This window comes from Canis aureus, chromosome 1, assembly GCF_053574225.1.
Source record: "Canis aureus isolate CA01 chromosome 1, VMU_Caureus_v.1.0, whole genome shotgun sequence".
NCBI classification, from domain to species: Eukaryota; Metazoa; Chordata; class Mammalia; order Carnivora; family Canidae; genus Canis; species Canis aureus.
Genome location: NC_135611.1, coordinates 83,616,562 through 83,633,941, shown reverse-complemented (window position 1 = coordinate 83,633,941; position 17,380 = coordinate 83,616,562). Strand labels below are relative to the sequence as shown.

General features: G+C 37.6%; 1 protein-coding gene across 2 annotated transcripts in view; it reads left to right on the top strand.

Annotated features, from left to right (window-relative positions):
- Positions 1-6,072: 6,072 nt before the first annotated feature.
- LOC144318991 (uncharacterized) overlaps positions 6,073-17,380 on the top strand; it is a 282,618-nt gene continuing 271,310 nt past the window's right edge. The window contains exon 1 of one of the 2 annotated variants that reach the window (XM_077906643.1): positions 6,073-6,235. The gene's annotated coding sequence lies outside the window, so the exon portion shown is untranslated. The remainder of the gene's footprint in view (positions 6,236-17,380) is intronic. The other variant, XM_077906649.1, reaches the window with a different exon arrangement.

Here is a 17,380-nt window from a genome sequence, read left to right as displayed (position 1 = left end):
ATTCCATATATAGGTGAGGTCACACAGTGTTTACCTTTTGTCTGACTTATTTCATTCGCATGATGCCCTCAGATTTCATTCAGGCTATTATTAATGGTAGGATTTTTAAGACTGAATAATATTTCATTGTGTATATATCATACTTTATCCATTTACCTCTCAATGTCCATGTCTTGGCTGTTGGAAATGATGCTGAAATGAACATAAGGGTACATATGTCTCTTTAAGATAGAGATTTCATCTCTGTTGGGGATATATCCAGTTGTGGAATTGCTGGATCATATGGTATTTTTAATTTTTTTAAATTATTTCTTATATATGTTTTTGAAGAATCTCCATACTGTCTTTGCAAAGTCGGTGCACCCAGTTTACAATCCTAGTTGTCTATTTTATAGACAGTGTCCTCTCTGTTTCTTGAGGTTTCAAATCAGGCCATACTACTCTTGTATCATGCCCCAGATGGTTCAGGAAAACAAACCTCATACTATGGGCATTTACTCAGGACTGCTCTCTTCCTACTTATTTGTAACTTGCTCAGATGCTTCTCATATTTCTAGCCCCATGTTTGGATGACACTGGAGTCTCTGTCCAGTCAGAAACCCAGGACTTGGCATCTTCTGGTGCAGGTGGAGGAAGATGTCAGGTGTGTTTGTACTGCAGGGCAATTGATTTCCCAATTTGAACATGAAAATAATTCCTTGTGCTTTCTAGCTACTCTGCTTCATAGTGGTATTTTTAAAAGGCAAGTGGTATTCTTTAAAGGAGGAGAATGATTATGCTGCATAATTTTAGCCATAAATTCTTCTATTACTGGGTCAGGATTGGACATGGAAACAACTCTCTAAAACAAAGCTGTTTGCCCATATCTAGCTCCCTGAGACCTGGACATATCTGGCAAAATTACGGTTTTATTATAACTTCCCTATGTATCTGCCATATTTTTCAGCAGATGATTTGTCCCACTTTTTAGTATTACCATTGTTTCTTTCAAAAATTTCACATGCCAGAAAAAACACTATAAAGGTTTACAAATCAATTTCTAAGAGAAAGCAGAGGAACTGGAGGATCACTTGAATTTTCATTATGGCTAAAGGCAGGAAAATAACCAGGTAATAAGGAGATATCAAACAAAACAAATCTAAAGAATTCGTTAGCTCTAATATGACTTTTCTCTGTTGATGGAGATAAAACCTTAAACAGGTTCATTTCCTGACTCTAGAATCATTATGAAAATGTTTGTGACATACCTATAAAAGAAATGTCTTTATTTTCAAGAGCTACAGTGAAATAAGGTAACAGAAATGGGCTAGAACTATTTGTGACATAAAAACAGATTAAAAAAATGAAGGATAGGGATCCCTGGGTGGCGCAGCGGTTTGGCGCCTGCCTTTGGCCCAGGGCGCGATCCTGGAGACCCGGGATCGAATCCCACATCGGGCTCCTGGTGCATGGAGCCTGCTTCTCCCTCTGCCTGTGTCTCTGCGCCTCTCTCTCTCTCTGTGACTATCATAAATAAATAAAAATTAAAAAAAATTTAAAAAAAAAAAAAAAAAATGAAGGATAGAAGGCACCTGAGGTGGCTCAGTAAGTTAAGTGTCCTACTCTCGATTTTGGCTCAATTCATGATCTCAAGGTCATGAGATTGAGCCCTGCATCAACATGGAAGCTGCTTAAGATTCTTTTTCTCCCTCTGTCCCTACCCGCCCACCTCTTCCCATCACAAAAAATCTAAGATAGAAATATTTTTAAGGTCATTTATGTATGTTTTACATATAATATTGTTGAAACAGGGAATATGCCGCATGACAGGGTTGTAGATAATATTAGACATGGTCAACTAGATCAGAGGTGCTTTAACATAAGTTTGGGTAGTAAAGAATGCATCCATTCATTGTTCCTTCATTTATTGTAGTGGGTGCTACAATGTGCCACCTGAATGCCCTCTTTCAGAACTGAGGTCTCAATTCCCCAGTTGTCCTTAGTGTTAGCTGCAGATGGATCACAGCTCAAGGCTTCTTCAAGACTTGTTCTGGCTGAAGGGAGCTGCCTTCCCTGAAATTATTTCCTACCCGCTCCCTGGGGACAGTCAGCTTGCAGTGACTGGTCCATGTACAGGGCTGAGTCCTACTGTGTCTCCATACGGAGCATCTCTGAAGGGGACCATTCTGTCTCAACTGCATCTCTCCAGCTCTGCATCTTTTGCCCTATTACACATGTTTTTCCTGAGACCACACCTTCTAAAATTTCAAAGCACAAATCTCTGTCTCAGAGTCTACTTCCCAGGAACAATGACTTAAGATATGCATCAAGTAATTTTGAACATCTATCATGTACTAAGCATGGCTCTAGATATTAGGAATACTGGTGAATGAGATAGAAAGGTTTCTTTCCCTCTTGGGGCTTGCATTCTTGAAGGTGGATGGGGGTGATAAGATACAAAAAAAATGTCAGGTAGTGATAAATGTTACGATGTAAAACTAGAGAAGGATGTAAAACTAGAGAAAGTGTTTGAAACCGTTGCTGGTGTGTATGTGTGTGCATGTATCTGTGCATGCTTTGGGTGGGGAGTGCATTTCTGCTGAGAATCCTGAATAATAAGGAGCTCAGAGAGCCTAAGAAACAGTGTTTAAAGCAGGTGCAAAAGGTTATTTTGGTCACCCACCTATGATTACTGATGCAGATAGAAAAGAAAGTCTTCCAGGACTTGGCTCCTGGGCATCTTTTCAACTTTATTGCCCCCCCTACACCTCCTGCTTTCTCCAGATCACAGCCCTCCAGGGTTCTTAGATCATGTTCTATTCTTTTTTTTTTTTCCCCAGCTTTTCATCCTAAGGAAAACTAAATTAGGTTTATATATTTTTCCAGTTGTATTGAGAACTAATTAACATATATCACTGTATAAGTTTAAGGCATATGGCATGATGGTTTAGTTTACATATATTGTGAGATGATTTACCACAATAGGTTCTGCAACTATCCATCTTCTCATAAGTATAATAAAAGGAAAGAAAGAAGAATAAAGGAAAACAAATGTTCTCTTGGTGATGAGAAATCTTAGGACTTGCTCTCTTAATGACTTTCCTATATATCATACAGCAGTATTCGCTGTAGTGATCATGTTGCACATTATATCCCTAGTACTTATTTATCTTATAACTGGAAGTTTATAACTTTTGATCACTTTTCTCCAATTTCCCCTCCTCTCACCCCCATCTCTGGTAACCATAAGTCTGATTTCTTTTTTGATGACTTTTTAAAAAAGTGATTCCACATATAAGTAAGATGACATAGTATTTGTCTTATTTCACTTACCATAATGTCTTCAAGGTCCATCTATGGTGTCACAACTGGTAGGAATTCCTTTTTTCTTTTTTTCAAGGTTTTATTTATTTATTCATGAGAAACACACAGAAAGAGGCAGAGACATAGGCAGAGGGAGAAGCAGGCTCCTTGTGGGGAGCCTGATGCAGGACTCAATCCCAGGATCTCGGGGTCATGACCTGAGCCAAAGGCAGATGCTCAATCACTGAGTCACCTAGGTACCCTGGAATTCATTTTTTTTATAGCTCAGTTATTTCACTGTAAATATATACTATAACTTCTTTATCCATTCATCCATCAACTGGACACTTAGGTTGTTACCATGTCTTGGCTATTGTAAATAATGCTGCTATGAAGATGGAGATGCAGGTCTTTTTAAATTATTGTTACCTTTGGATATATTCCCAGAGCAGAATTGCTGGATGAATTTACATTTTCCTAATAATTGGTGTTGTCGAGCATCTTTACATGTACCTGTTGGTCTTTCATATATCTTCTTTGTAGAAATGTCCATTCTGATTATTTGTCCATTTTTAAATTGAGTTATTTGGGTTTTTTGCTACTGAGTTGTAGGAGTTCTGTATATGTTTTGGATATGGACCCCTTATCCGATATATGGTTTACAAATATTTTTTCCCATTCTGTAGGTTGTCCTTTTAGTTTACTGATGGTTTCCTTTACTGTGAAGAGGCTTTTTAGTTTCCTATAATTCAACTTATTTTTTATTTTGTTTCTTGTGCTTTAGGTGTCATATCCCAAAAATTATTACCAGACTCATATCAAGGAACTTTGTTCACATGTATTTTTCTAGGAGTTTCATGTGTATTTTTCCAGGAATTAAATCTTGCATTTAAGTTTTTATTTTGATTTAATTTTTGAGTGATATAAGATATGGGTCCAATTTCAATCTTTTACGTTTTAATTTTATTGAGTGATTAATTAATTGATCATGACCTGAGCTAAAATCAGAGTAAGATGCTTAACTGACTGAGCAACACAGGTGCTCTCCAGTTTCAGTATTTTAAATGTGACTATCCAGCTATCCCAGTACCATTTGTTGAAGGTACTGTCTTTTCTTCAATTGAGTAATCTTGGCTCCCTTGTTCAATATTAGTTGACTATATATACTTAGGTTTATTTATGGGCTCTCAGTTCTGTTCTATTAGTCTATGTGTTTGTTTTTATGCCGGTAACATATTTTGATGACTATAGCTTTATAGTATAGCTTGAAATAAGAAGTATGACACCTTTTGCTTTGTTATTTCTCATCCTAGGATATCTGGCAAAAAAGCATTTTGTCTACTTTATATTTACTTCTGGAAGGCAATTCAAAGGCAGGCCATCCTGATAGAATTTGTAATAAGAGCACCTCAAACAGTACAACATTATTTTTAATATTATAGACTAAGCTGCTAACATGTAATGTAAAATTCAGTCTTTCTCTTCCTACCCTCTCAACCACTAAGTGTTTCTGAAGGGATTTCATTACCTTTTATTTGTTGAATGCAAATAGAATAATAAATGATATTCTCAAACTTCATGGATTTCCCTAACTTCCCTATTTTAATCCTCTCTGTCAGTGGTTTGAAGGTATTTTTGCCTCTGATTAAAAAGTTGGAGTATTTCACTGGATGTTTTATAGGCAGATTGGTAAAGTAGGTGTGAAGGGCTCTGGAATTCCTATCATAAGATATATAGGGGGAGAAATAGGAAGGATGACCAAGAAAAAGCTCCACAGACTTTGTTCGAGTCCTGGAAGGTCTTATTTGGGGTGATATTATAGTTTTCCTGTGTTCCACTGGAATGTAGAATTAGGACAAAAAGTTGAACTCTATGCCCAGCTAGATTTTAGCTCAATAAGAGGAGAATCATTCTAAAAGTCATAATGTTCCAATGGTGGAATCATTTGTCTCTGAGGTAATGAGTTTCCCATTGCTGAAAGCATTCAAGCTGCCTGGATTGCTGAAAAGTTCTCAAGCATTTAAATCTACTGGTAGTGTGAAAGAGTGCTTCTGCATTAGAAGTTGAGTTGGGTGAGATGAACTCAATTTGTGCTAAGCTTTTGTGATTCTATGATATGAGATAAAGATTATGACTCATTTTATTTTCTGAGTTTATTTATGAATAGAAACTTGAAGGATAGGACTAATGGCCTTGTCAGTCTCCTTCTTTGTGGAAGGACCTCAAGTTACTGAAAGATGAAATCGCAAGTTGAATTTAATGGAAGAATGACCCTTTGACATTGGCCTCAGACAGTATACCACCTGTCAGCCTGAGGTATGAAGAAAGTGGGACTCACCAAGCAACTGGGGACCCAGGAGAGCAGTGAGACTTCAGCAGAGACTCATGTTGCTGCTGTCTTGGGTTGCTTCATCTTCTTGCATGACAGGAAAATGACATCATTTTATGGGAAGACTAGCACCCAGAAAAAAAAAAAAAAAAAAAAAAACAAGATTCCTAAATCTCTCTCTTTTAAAAATTATATATTTTAATATCACAAATTTAATTTTACAGAAAACCGATATCTTAAACTTTAATTACAGAAGGATAGAATGGCACAGTTGGGAAGAGCCTGAGGGGCTTGATCTCGGTGCCTCCACTGTGGTGGATTTATTATGGTTAACTCACTCTGCTTCCCTCCAGGTGGAGGAGTATACTTCTCTGTGATACTGAGATTGGGCTTGCTTTGGCCACTAGGACATGAGTGGAAGTGGCACATGCCATTTCTGGGCAGAAGCTTTAAAACTCCAGTTTGTACTTCACTCTATTCTCTTTTCCTTTAGCCGCAACTCTGGGCAGTGATCCCAGGGGGTGTTGCTTCATCCCACCTGGGTTGCAGAATGAAGATGATGCAGAGGAGCGCCAGAGCTGGCTGTGATGATCATGTTGCAAGAGTGAGAAAACAGCTTTAGTGGTAAGCCACTGAGATTTGGGGGGTTGTTACTATGGCATACTGAGAACCTCTTGACTGGTACAGAAATAATTAGCTTTGCAATAGCTAGGAGAGAATGCAAGTCTGTTGATTGTGGTGGTTATACTAACACTTAACCTTAATTGGTACTTTCTGTGTGCCAGGCATTGTGTTCATTACTTTCTTTTTCACAGCCACTTGATGGAAACATGTATTATTAATGAGAAACTGAGGCAGAGAGTTTATGTAACTTGATAAGGATTATGCAACCAGTGAGTAACAGAACTAGAATTTGAAAGTGATCACGACCCAGGCTGGAATCCAGGCTCTCAAGCAGTTTCCTTGAGTTGTCATTCCTCTTCTTTGCTCCAGTTCTCAAACTTTTCATCTGTAAAATAGGCTCTATGTCACTTTTGCTGCTCATGATAATGTTTTGAAGAAAGAACTGGATGAAGAAAGGTTTTCTGATGTTTCCTCTACTTCCCAGGATATTGGAAGCAGAACTAAAAACAGATCCCAGAAGGTGGCTGGCTGTGTGACATTTTAAACTAATAATAAGTTACCTTTGTTTGATTTCTTATGACCATCCATAGCCATGGTGGCTCCAGCATGGCTTTGGCTAAGACGAAAGCTCGGGATGAATTTTGGCCTCACAGCTCAATTATGCCAGGGCCCTGCAAAATGTGGCGTGATCTCAGTGTTTTGGGGATGGTTGAGTCGAAAGGGATCAAAGGGACCTTGTCTCCCCTTCTGGTGTGGATGAAAACATGAAGCACATCGGGAGAGCTCTCTTGAAAATCCAACAAACAGCCTGGTTTGGTTGGTTCATGAAACAGTAAGTGGATTGGAAAATGTCATAACAAACCACAAATAGCCACAGAAATAACTGGGCACAGCTTTTACCCAGCTTGTTTAGATATCAGCTATTCTTTCTGAAACAGTCTGAAAAACACACCATACTTGGAATTTTTTAGCCCCAGGGAGAGAATTGAGAGGCCACTGTTTTTTTGCCCATAGCAACCTATGTTTTTTCTATTCCAACAGCATCTTTCCTCACAAAACTGTCCATTTCCTTGTTTATCTTTGTAGAATTACTATGTATACATGGAGTTTTATCTACCCATGGTGAAACTGAATCAGTCTTTTCTAAGCAGGAGTTTGTAATATTTTTATGATTAATCCTATTTTTCTTGGATTTTTTTGGAAGATAGTATTGTTAGGTTGGGTTCAAAGTCAGAAAAATTATCTACTTATCTGAATAATATAAAGTGCAAGTGATGTGTGTTTGTGTGTGTGTGTGTAAAGGAAAAGAAAAATAAGAGAGGGGAGAGAAAGTGTAGGTATAACATTCATTGATCCTTTTATAGGGGAAGAATTTTCAACTTCCTCCAAATAGTTATACCAATTATGGTTGTTTTGTTGCTGTTTCTCTTCCGTCTCCTCCTCTCATCCTTCTTTCCCTTATTATTTCCTTCTTCTTCTCCTTCCTCTTCATCTTGTTTTTAATTCTTTTTTAATAGCCAAATATACACAAAATTTACTTAACTATTTTTAAGTGTACAGTTCAGTGACATTAAGTACATCCACACTGTTGTGCAACTGTCATCATTTGTCTCCAGAACTATTTTCATCTTGTAAAACTAAATCTCTATACCCATTAAATGATAACTCTTCACCCACTCCCCCTCCACCCACCCCCAGATCTGGGCAATCACTATTCCACTTCCTGTCTCTATGAATTTGACTACTCTAGGTACCTCATAGATGTGAAATCATATAGTATCTATCCTTTTGGGAATGGCTTATTTCACTTTGTGTGACATTTTCATGGTGTATCCATGTTATAGCATGTATCAGAACTTCCTTTTTAAAGGTTGAATAATATTCCATTGCATGTATATGTCACATTTTGTTTATTGATTCCTCTATGGATGAGCACTTGTGTTGCTTCCACCTATTGGCTGTTGTGAATAATGCTGCCATACAAATGGGTACATGCCCAGAAGTGGATTGCTGGTGTACCATTTTACATTTCTACCAGCAGCACATAAAGCCTCCAGTTTTTCTACATCCTTAAGAATAATTGTTATTTTCTATTTTTTCTAAAATAATAGCCATCCTGATGGATATGAGGTGGTATCTTATTGTGATTTTGATTTGCATTTCCCTAATGATTAGTGATGTTTGGTACATGTTCATGTACTTATTGGCCATTCGTATATCTACTTTAGAGAAGTGTCTATGTAATTCCTTTGCCCATGTTAAAATTGGCTTATTTATTGTTTTCTTATTGAATTGTAGGACTTGGAAAAATATATTGTGGTTATTAACCCCTTGTCAGATATGATTTACAAATATTTTATTCCATTCTGTGGGTTTCTTAATCACTCTGTTGACAGTGTCCTTCATGCACAGAAGTTTTCAATATTGATGTAGTATAATTAACCTATTTTTTTCTTATGTTACCTATACCTTTGGTATCATATTTAAGAAATTGTTGCCAAATACAACATCATGAAACCCTCCTACTATGTTTTTTTCTAAGTACCTTTTAGTTTTAACTTTTACTTTTAGACCTTTGCAGCATTTTAAATTCACATTTTGTATCACCTTCTTCTTTTGAAGTAGAAAAAGCACAATGTTCTACTGATGTAACTTGCTCTGTTGAAGGCATTGTGTGGCATTGTGTGGGATTCAGATAAAGGAAACATGCCTCCAGCCTCAGGAATGTAAAGGATGAGGACATAGTAGCCATGCGTTGAAGCAGGAAGTAGCCTTATGGGAGAGTTGGAAATTAACTAGTCTACTCCGGGTTTTTAGAGCAACATGAGAGCTTCAGGTTTTGTAGTGCACTCTGTACAAGTCATAAGCCAAAGACTACACAGGAGAAGGTCACAAAATGGAGGAAAAGCTCTGGAAGATGTGATGGACAATAGAGCCAAAGTCCCTGCCCAGACATCATTGTGTAGAAGTGACTGCTTATTGGGATTTACTAAACTCCAGATCTGCAACCATAACTATTAGTTGGCCCTATCCCATTCAAGTACCATCAAGTGGTACCTGAAGGGGCTATTTTATATATTTAATGTTTGCTTTTCATTTTTTAAAAAGGTAGGCTCCACACCCAACATGGGTCTTGAACTCATGACCCTGAGACTGAGTCACATGTTCTACCAACTAAGTCAGCCAAGTGCCCCATGAAGAGGTTATTTTAATTCTGGATTTTATAAGGTGACAAAGAAGGATTTGTTGATAAAGCTCATATACAACATAGGAGCACAGACATATATACCGATAACTTCAGAGTAGGTCACTTTTTATTAAAGTTGCTAAGGAAAACGTCTTTACAGTATTTCAGTCTGGATCCTTCTCTGGAGGTCCTGGGTTCATGCAGTTTCTTGATTTGTTTCTTGGTTCTATGCTGATCCATGTCAGTTCACTACTTTGGATCAGAACAGCTATACTCATTCATTACAGAGAATTCTGGGTATCTATCTTTATATCTTTGATATTTAAAAAATAAAAATTTTATCATGTGACATTAGCTCTTTTTGTTTTATCTTATCACTCTTTTCACTATTTCAGATATTTTGTGTATTTATTGCTTCCCCTAAATTTAAGCTCCATGGAAGCAGGGACTTGTTTCTTTGTGGTATCTCTAGCACTTAGAAACTTACCTGGCACTAATATATTAGGCACTCAGTAAATATGTGTTAAACAGATAAATGTATTTGTAGGATTTAGCTATTTTGTTCATGTTTAATTCTGCACAAATCTGTGCAAATTGGGTTTTCTGAGTGTGCATTGTTCTAAATCTGTACTTTGAGATGCCTGCTAAAAACGTGTTCTTCACTTTGTCCCTCTGTGGGAGGACTTTTCTATTTCCCTGGTTTTTGGTAAAAGGGAGATGACTTGTGAGTTGAGCACTCATTAAGAGGCTTCCTACTGTTCAAGTATGTAATCCAGCTCTGGGCACTTCCTGTGCCACACCATTAAATGTCTAACTTTGACTACACAGTTGGATTCTTTCACTGCCTCTCTGAAGTCATGATTTAGTTTCTTAATTTCTTCTGGCAGCCATACATTACAGAGTAGACAACCCGTTCTGCCAATAATCAACACCTGGGTAACTTGGGCAAGTTGTAAAATTTCTTCATGCCTTATTTTTCTCATAGGTAAAGTGGGGATAGTAATAGTATCAATAACTAAAATTGGTTGAGTTAGGTCTTATCCGAAGTATTTTACATGTTTTATAAGCATCCTAGAAGTAGACACTATCATTAATTTCATTTCATAGAGAAAGAAATTGAATGACAGAAAGACTAGGTGCTTCCCCTAAGTCCCACAGATAGCAAGTGGTAAAGCTGGAATTCAAACACACAGAGTTTGACCCCAGGGCTGACAGTTTGGGGGAATATCCCCCCATCAAGTGTTTATGAAGAGGAAAAGATGTAAAAAATGTAAAGTGCTCAGCATCTCCTGGACCAGAGTCAGCATTTTGTAGATGTTGATTGTTCCTTTTGCTAATCACTCATGTCCCTCTGTGACAAATACAAGGGAAGCTTTCTGAAAATCACAGACACCAGTTGGATATGGCAAAAGGATAAACGGATAAAGTGAATAAAGATTTAATGAGGGTATTTTCATTAGAAACTGTTTTCATGGAAGTGTGAATCCTGAGAAGGGAGTAGAAGAACTAAATAAACTAAGGGTGACTTTGAGAAAAGTCTGTGGAGGCAGTGGCAGTCTGCATGTAATGCCCCTGAAGGAAGAAGGGAGGTGCCTAAAAATGGGGAATGTTTCCACCCTTTGCACACATCAGCTATGGAAAGAGAAGGTTTCCATGATGGGAGTGCCAGATGAGTGGGAATAGGGGCAGGAAGGAGAGTTGTTCCAATTCCTGAATAAAAAATCCCCACGGTTTGTTATCCTCTTTGTGTTTATTGTGTCCTACAGGAATGTAAAGTCCAGGAAATTTCAGCAGGAAGAACAGAGGTGATTTCAATAGAGGAGAGGCAAACTACCAGTGTTAAGTAGATAAGATGATAAGGTATGGCACCTTGGTAGAAAACAAGGAAATATATTTTAAGAGTTATAGGGTTTTCCCCATATATATATATATCAGGGAAAAAACTATGTGTAGGTCATGCTGTAGCACATTGTTGAACGGGTTGGGAGACCTGGGAGATGACATGCACAAAAATATACAAAACAAGTTCTTTCAAAACTTGATTTAAGAACATAAGAATAAGGACATCTAGCTTTATATAAAACACCTCAGAACTAGAAAGTTCCTCGTTAGGAAGAGTGGGAGAGAAAGTTAACTTGAAAAACTCAAAAGACCAATAGAGAAGCTTGAGGAAATAGGAAGTAAAAGAGACAGTTTTTGATGCCAAAATGCTTTTTCTTGGTGCCCTCATGTCACCACCCCTTTCCTCAGGAGACTAGAACTTCCTTGGACAAACATTTCCTCAATGGATTGGCTTGTATAGTTCTTAGAAACTATCTTATCATGTAAACTAAACTTTCTTATCATGTAAGCCATGATAAGAAAAGAGATGGCAGATCAAGGTAGTCATAACTGAACAGAGGATGAAGTACAACCCCAGATCTCTTGCTTTAGACAGAGCAGGTGTCTCTAGATATAATGCGCATATGAATCACCTGAGGAAGTTGTTAAAATCCAAATTCTGATTCATGTAGTGATGGTAGTGGTGTTCTCACTGATGTGTTTATATGTGTGTATGTATCTAAGAGTCTGCAGTTCTAACAGGCTACTTGGTGATTAAAGAAATGCTGGTCCATGGACTTCACTTTCAGTAGCAAAGTAGACCTCGTGATACCAAGGATGACAACAGAGGAAATGTGCAAGTTTGGGGAGAATATAAGGAGACGTGTGTGTATGTGTGTGTGTGTGTGTGTGTGTGTGTGTGTACATGACAGAAAAAGAGCATGATCAGGAGCCGGACAGGGAGAGACAAAAAGACAAAGTTGAACTCCTTTTAGTATAGCTTTGGAATTTTAATAAGCAAAGAATACAAGTAAGAAGAGGGACAGGAAGAATGGAAACATGGTAGAAATTAGAGAAAGAGATGAGCACCCCAAGATGATTAGTGTCTGTATGCTCCATTCTTACTGGACATCCTTCCAACATACTCTGTTCTTTTTATTTTATGGATGTGTATACCCTATTCTTGAAATTGTTTTTTCCATGTCTTTACCTGATTTCTGCATCTTTCAGGCGAGATTTTTTTCATCATGTAAGATTTCCAAATGTTCCTATTATAGCATATAGCCCTTTTCATTACGTTTTTCATACTTATACATGTTCATTGTTTTTCCACTACAAGGGTGAGTACATTTTGTTCTTTCCAGCCTCTTTAACACACCTAACCCAACAGAGAGTCTGACATATAGTAGATGCTCAATGAACATGTCAAATGAATAGATGAAGTAGTGTGGGTAATTGTATAGCCCAGGTTTTCTAACTCTTCAGCCTTTCAGACCACATATAACCCCAAATGGTCTGAAAAATCTAGTTCTGAAGTCATCACAGAATATTAACAGGATGAGGTGAGGGGTAAAGGAGGGAGAAACAATGAGTGGACACAATTAGTCAAATGTTGGCAATTTTAAGATAGGAGAAAAACATGAATTCAGTGGAAATATGCAAGAAGGACTGCTAGATAATAACATAAAGACCAGCATTTTCTTAAGTACCTGATATGTGACAGATATGGACATAGTGTATTCAGTTTCATCTTTTTGAATCCTTACAAAAATGTGGTTGGGGTTATTAGGTGGTTGAAACTGTGGCATATTGTAAGGGTAATAATTTGCTCAGGCCACTTGGCAAGGAAGTGGTGAAGAAGATTCAAATTCAGAAGCCAAGTTAGATGCCTTGTATACTTGACCTTGTAATTCTTGTCAATGCAATACCCGATATCCAACCCTTGCCTTCCTTCTCCAATAGCCTGCAAGCCTGGAGAGCAGGAGCATCTGTTCCATTTTTGGTTATGTCACCTGCACCAGCATTTTTTTAAATATATGTGTCCTCAAAAAGAATCATTGAAAGAATGGTCAGTCCAAATTGATATTACATGTCTTTTCTATTTATTACATTATATAACCTATAATGTACTGAAAAGAAGTCTTGCCAAACATTAGATTTTTTTGCCCAACCTTGAGATATGTTTCTTAAAACTTCTGGATCAGGTAGAACAATATTTTTCAATTTTTTTTTCAGTGTCCTTCCCCCCACTACCACTCACAGAGCCTTTTGAGACATTGTCTTCCTTAAAAGCCTCCCCATGAAATTTTAATACCATAGTTAGATTGTATATCTATGTATTGTATGTATTTCTGTGTTTTATACATAATAAGGGTAAGATTTTCTTTGGCCTCACTTCCTCCAACCCCAAGAACCAGTTTCACACCTTTAGTAGTGATATTACCCTGTTAAGGTTGTGTGAGTTAGAAGGTTGCACATCAGAGTAAAAGTATGAAAGCACTTAAAATGTGTTTTATGTTTATTTAATAGAGATGTAGTGATGCAGCCAACTGTCTTCCCATATCCCATCTTTTCTTCTTCTTAAGTAACCAACTGGTTATAAATTTTTAGCTAAGCACAACCATCAGACGAGAGGGCTATATATTTCCTACCCTCTCCTGACACTTTCCCTTCAGCTAGCTGAGTACATTGACAATGAGCTAAACCACTACCTTTCTTAGCCTTTCTTAGATTCCCTTTGGCCACCTAACCAAGCTTATTATGGCCAATGAGTTATAAGCAATGGGAGAGAAATAAATGTCAATATTAAGCTACTCTATTTTGAAGGTCTCTGTTCTCATAGCTGAACCTAACATTGATGGAAATCTTGTCTTCATTACATCTTTAATTATTAATTATTAGATCTGTATAATTAATTGACATTTATTAGGCCTCACTCCTTATAAATTTTTCAGGATTTTTCCCCTATGTCCTTCTTTTTTCTCTCTCCATAATTTTAATAACTTACATTAAACATTTGTATAGAGGTGCAGACAGAAAAAAAAAAAGTGATGTCATTATGTATCCTACTTGCCACAAATTGTGGTAACTGCAGTGGAAGTCCACACATTTTAAATTTATGACTTCCAGTCTATGTATAATTGAATTTTGCATAAGGGAGGGGTTCTCAACTAAGTAAGGATTATGGAATACTCAGGAGTAATGGGGAGATAGTTGAAAGAGAGAAAGAAGAGGGAAAATAGCAAGATGAGATAAAGTCAGAAATTTCTAAAAAAAAACATTTAATTTTCAGATTCATTTAGAGAAGAAAGTAAAAGAGAGGATGCAAAGAAATATTTGGAAATTCATGTTGGGTTGCTCTTGATTAGCGGAAAAAATAAAAATTTAAAGAGTAAGTGTAAGAAGAAAGGTTCAAAAACAGAAAACCCTAAAGGGAAGAATGGATTCTAGCTACAGTCATGCTTGTGCTGGTTTGAAGTAAGGATTCACCCACAGATAGGAAAGCCCCTGTGAGACTTGTCACCTGCAGGCTTGGTACAAGAGCCATCAATTATTTAGCATAACAATATGGAGTTGTAGGGGGCACCTGGGTGGCTCAGCTGATTAAGCATCTGCCTTTGGTGCAAGTCATGATCTCAGGGTCGTGAGACTGAGCCTTGTTTTGGGTTCCATGCTCAGCAGGGATCTGCTTGAGGATTCTCTCTGCCTCTCCCTCTCCCTTTCCCCTTTTTTTCTTTCTCTCTCAAATAAATAAATGCATCTTTAAAAGAAAAGAATAAGGGGTAAGACATCTGGAATTGGACTTTCTTAAGTTGGATTTTTTTTTTTCTGGGAATTTGTGAAGCCTTCTTTAGTGGTAATCAGTGGAATGACTCAACAGAGAAGTACAAAATTGGGCAACAGAATTGTAGACCTCTTAGAGATTTTAAGAGAAAGAACACACAACAACAAGGAGAGAGGTTGGTTGCTGTGTAAAGCTGGATCAAGAGAAACATTTGACAGGATGGAGTGTTTGCTTAATTTAAGATGATATGAATATACAGGTTCTCTTCCCAAGTCATAAGTCCTGTAGGAAGAAAAGGTATGAGGAGTGCTGTATAGAGTATCTGTATGGCAGATATCTGCGAGCATCCTACCAATAGCTACTCCCCTCAATTCCTTGTTAACCAAACCTGTGTTTTGGTCAGAGAGGCAAAGAGCATGGAGCTCCTCTCACTTTTGTCATATTTTCACTCTCACAGTCAGAAGTGATCCTGTGACTTAGTTCTAACCAATAACCTGTCACTAGAAAGCTGCTAAGTAGCGTTTGTGGCAGTATTTTCCTGTTCAGAAAAAAAATTCAAGGATTTACAAGACAAAATTTGTTCCCTTTGCCCATTTTCCTTTGTTGGTGTGCTGGTGTGGTGATGTGCTAACTGGATCTATATTGGCAACTTGTGACTTTGTGACAAACAAGAAGGCAAAAAGCTTATACATGGAGGTTGATGGAGTTTAATTTTGTAAAAAGCCTGTTTTGTTTGGAGCCTGGGTTTTGGAAGACATCACTGAACTACTAACTCAGCCCATGCTTGTTCATGGGCAAGTGTTGTAGGCTTGGTGATGTGGTGAGAAATAGGACATAGAAATAACTAACTGGGATGGGAAGATTTCCTTATATGATACATGGAGCCTATTTTGTGCTGAGATTACCCTCTTTCCCACCTAAATGGTGTCAAAGGAGATGAGAAGGCAGTTCTGAGGTCCTTTGAGTTAGTAGACTCCTTGTATTTACAATTTTTTTCTTTTCTTTCTTTTTAAAGATTTAATTGATGGAGAGAGAGAGAGAGAGAGAGAGAGAGAAAGAGAAAGAAGAGTGGTGGGGGAGATACAGAGGGAGAGGGAGACAAGCAGACTGTGCTGAGCAGGGAGTTCAACATGGGACTTGATCCAGGACCCTGAGATCATGACATGAGCCAAAGGTAGATGCTTAACTGACTGAGCCACCCAGGTGCCTGAAATTCTTTTATTTAAAAATTTTTTTTGAGTATTGTTAACACATAATGTTACATTAGTTTCAGGTAGGACATATTCTTGAGAAATAGAAGAGGCATTGGAGAATCATTAACTTGTCTTACTGGGTTCATGTACATCCTAAAAAATTTTTTTTTGGTCAGGTTTATAGTGAAGGGCATAATAAAAGGAAATTAGCCAGTTCTGAATTGTTTTCACCAATCTTTGAACCCATACCAGTCTTTGTGATCTTGTCTAATTTAAATATCCTCATGGTTTAAGTCTCTGAGGCTGGGTTATCTGTTACTTTTGGGCAAAAGAGTACTTAATGAGTGCCAACAGGAATTCTAACAAAGTTGGGTAGATTATAAAAGAGATAAGGACCATGTGGGGAAAGGAGGGTTGACAAATGTCCAGGTAGTCTCATCTTATATGCTGAAGATGGCAACCAAATAAAAATTACACAAATGAGCAAGAGTCCTGAATGATGTACTGATATAGGAGGAAAGAATACAACGATATTTTCAGCCATGTCCTGGCATGAGAAGTGGTAGGAATTCAATATGGCAGCAAGAGAGATTTGGGAGATCTGGGTGTAAGGCTTATCTCCACTACTTGCTAGCTGAGTGACTGTTGGTAGGTAAATCACCTCTGTGAGTTCCAGATGCCGTATTTGTAAAAAAGCCATCATAGCATCTACCTTACAAGTTGTTTGAGATAATTTGAGATAGCGTGTGGTAAGTTTATGGTACCAAGGACATACTAGATTCTGAGCAAGAGAGGAGAATAAGCTGTTTTCAAATCCATAAAAATTAAAGGTTTGGACTAGATGTTTCTTTTTTTTTCCATTTTCTAGATTTATACATCTATTTCTAAGTATATAAGAATACATTCAGCAAGTAGGGAAAAAGGAACAGAGAAGTAGGAACACTTGACAGAATGAAGATCATGGGAGATTGGCCCTTCAAAGAAAAAGAGGACTGTAGGCTAATTCTATTCCTGTAGTCTCTTTTGATTCTCACAGAACTCTGGGCGTGTTCCTTCTCTCGGTGATTTTTTTTTTTTTTTTTTTGACAAGGGAGCTTCAGAGTGGATGCATAAAGTGAGTAGAAGGATCAAGGTAGTGGCTCATGTTCCAAGTCTTGAGC